General features: G+C 45.5%; 1 pseudogene; it reads right to left on the reverse strand.

Moving 5' to 3' along the window:
• Nucleotides 1-335: 335 nt before the first annotated feature.
• On the reverse strand, nucleotides 336-2,605 carry LOC113992397 (annotated as a pseudogene).
• Nucleotides 2,606-3,356: the final 751 nt, after the last annotated feature.

The raw sequence follows: 3,356 nt of genomic DNA on the forward strand, positions 1-3,356 counted from the left end.
ACTCAAACATACACACGCACATCTGCACACACCTGGTGGCCTCCCATTCAAACCATCACACACACGACCTCAAAAACCCTATCCTTATGCATTTTAACCATAAAGCAGAGATTTAACAGCAACTTAGTTTCCTAATTCTTTGGTCTCCAGCATGTCAATTGGCATGTCTAAAAAATATCTCACCTGACTTGGCAAAGAGGTGATCTCTAGTATATCAATTGATATGTCTGTGTGGCCTGATAATGAGACAATGTAAGGCCTCAGACACTGAGAGCGAACCCACTGGGTAGCTGTGGACACAGATGCATACCCCCTTGCTGCAGTGGTTATCTCCATCAGGCAGTAGTGACAATAGAGAACAACTCTTGCACAACAGGACAATTTCTTCCAGATTTGTAGAGGAAAAGGCCGCCCCAGGACCTCCTGCATTCAGCTGATGAAGTCTTCCATCTTCACCTGAATGTCCAGGTTAGTGATGTTGTCACCCTCCTGGAGTCTGGGCTTGGCTTTCTGAACAATCAAGTCCATCCAGTCACTGAGGGAGCTCTGCAGGTGGCTCCTGTGTTACGCATTGGTAACTCATCCGCAGGAAACTCAAGTACTGCAGCATCTTATCCCATCTTTGCCATATTGCTGTTTCATCCTCGAAATGCAGTAGCACAGAGCAGTAGTCAGGAAATACAGGATCGTCTCCAGAGACATGGATGAGGTTGAGGACACATCAGAACTGTGCTGGAACAACAGCTCTAGCAGTCTGCAATGCAGGAGCTGACTCTCCTGTTTAATAAAGTATCCCTTTGGCTCCTCAGGGGGATATTCAGTATAAACGGGAATATCTCATCTGCAGTCTTACGGGAGCTCCAGGTGGGAGATCTGTCCACTTCTACTGTGATGGACAACATTCACTGGAGCAGGAGCATCACCTTTTGGACAAAGAAAGCTGTCGGACCTTGTATACTGGCCAGACTTGGTGCAGATGAGCTGTGTTCAGCCCTGGCTTCTGCTGAAGAGGAGGGAGTTTCTTGCGGCTACTCCTGGGACTGGCAGAACCCGACTCCCGTAATAGCTGCAACCAACCATTTGACCACTTCCTTAACATTGTTGAAGCACATGTCACACAAAAGCAGTTTCTTGGCAATCGACTTCTGCAGCAGGTGCAACCTCAGATTCTTCTGCAAGTCATCCTCCAGGGTCTGCACCACGTACTGCAGGAAGAGGAGCTGGCCGAGGGGCTTTTCCCTGTTCTGCATGATGAATTTCAGCAGCATCCAGTCTCATCCCACTGTGGCAGTGTTGGCTGGATGGAGCATTTGGATCTTCAGCAGCAGCATGTAGGTGTCCTTCAAGATCTCCTCTTCATGGGCATTCAACAGGACCTGTCTGATCAGGTGGGACATGATGTCTTTGGGGGGACAGTGCTGGCAGGAGATGAACCCATTCAGGAGATGCAAGGTGTCCTCCAGGAAGTTCTCCTCCATGGTGGTGCACACTATACTCAGCTTCCCTCTGAGGATGAGCTCAGGTTTCTGCTGTGTTTCCCTATTGGATGCTATGCCTTGGAAGAAGATGTCCTGGACTCCACTCCTCCTGAAACTGTGCAGTTGGTCCAGCCAGGCCTTGCTGTCAGCATCGCTCCTGGATGGGGTCACTTGCTAGGTTGGTTCATGTGGTAGTAAGTCACTTGTTTCCAGCAAAGACCCTTCCCTGGGCTTGTGGGAAGGGTTGGGGCAGGGCTCAGCCTTGGGGGGAGGTCCCTTTCCTGGTAGAGGTGGGGAGGCTCTTCCTCTTGGCCATCATCTTTGCAGCTGCTGTTACTGCCCAGGCTGGGGGGCACTGAGTCCTGCTGCATGCTGGGCAGGGAACCCAGGTCACTGTTAAAGCTGGTAGTGCTGCATTCCTGCTCCGAGCTGCAGGAGCTGTGGCAGCTGGAGGCAGGAGAGAGGCAGCTCCTGTTCTCCACTTCTAATTGGTCATCTTTTCCCGGGCTTCCATCAGAACTTCAACTCCCGGCGTACACCGTGACCATTATGCAACAAGCATCCTGTATGAACTCGCTCGTAACCCCACAGCAAAGACAAAGGTTATTTTGGTGAGCAAGGTGGGATGATAGAGACTGTTTCACACCTGAGACGCCCTCAGGGTATTACTTATGGTCACACATGGGTCACAACCAACCCATGAAGGTTGACTGGCTGTGTGTGTACCTCCATGTTCAGCTGTGCACATTTGGATCTCATCTGTGGTCTGAGTTACACTGTCTTCCACTATGCAAACTGTGTTTTCTGTGATTCTGTTACACAAATAAATTGTTCTGACACCTTGAAAGAGTGGTGAGCTATTTTCCTGTCCTTGATTATCTCTGCAGGAGGAAAGTAGAAAGCCAGAACACTCCAATTACATCAATTTTACAGCATCTCGACATGTCCGAGTTACTAGTTACTGTTTTAACTCCCTTGCAGGATGTGTATACTGTATTCTGAGTTTTCAAACTCACAGGCTTATGATGTTTCTGTCCCTAACAGAAGCATCATTATTCTTACCCCACTTCGGTGAAACTTTGTACTTACTTGCATATACGCCAGGTAAGCACATTAATAGCAGCCATCTCTGCAGTGCTCACTGGTAAAACCTTTGAATTCTAGCTTCATTGGCTGTAGACAGCACTGGCAGTCAGAGCTCCTCAGGAACTTTTTGACTTTCCTAGCCCTTTAATTAGTAATTTATTTTTCTCCTTATTCATATCCATTATTTTTTCTAGGCAGTATTATTTTGGTTTAAGATTAATTTGAAAGGTGTGATTTAGCTGAAAACAATTGTGAGAAAGGAGGGCATGACTCCAAAAACTACTTGTGTCACCAAGTGCAGTGTTTATTTTGGCTTTCTTTGCTTACTAATTATCAATTTGATGATGGATCTCAGAACTTTTTGTTATGTTTCATTCTTCCTTTTTATCACAGTTTACAAGCCAAAGTAGGTGACAGGATGTTTGCCTTTTCTTTACAAAGTTTCATCTTTTTTAAAGCAGTTACATTTAATTAAAAAAAAAAGTCAATGTGTTCTGACTTAAAGCTGTACTCATAAGCGAGAGTTTGGTTAAAACTATCAAATTATCTAGCTGTTGATATGAAAAATGTCTAGCTCCTGTTTAGAGGTGAAAAAAAATATTTCCTTTAACTGTATTTTAAACATTATAAATAGCTGTGGTACAACTTTGTGAAAGCAGAAGTGAGTAATCTTGTCTGTTTCTGCTCTCTCCCTCCTCTACAGTTTTTGGAAAACTGCATTAGGATGGGATTTTGGGTCTTCAGAAGACAGGAAATAATACCAATAAAAAAAAAATAGCAATAGGAACAACA

Source organism: Pipra filicauda, unplaced genomic scaffold, assembly GCF_003945595.2.
Source record: "Pipra filicauda isolate LSUMZ 115617 unplaced genomic scaffold, ASM394559v2 scaffold29_size4552773_pilon, whole genome shotgun sequence".
Classification (NCBI taxonomy): Eukaryota; Metazoa; Chordata; class Aves; order Passeriformes; family Pipridae; genus Pipra; species Pipra filicauda.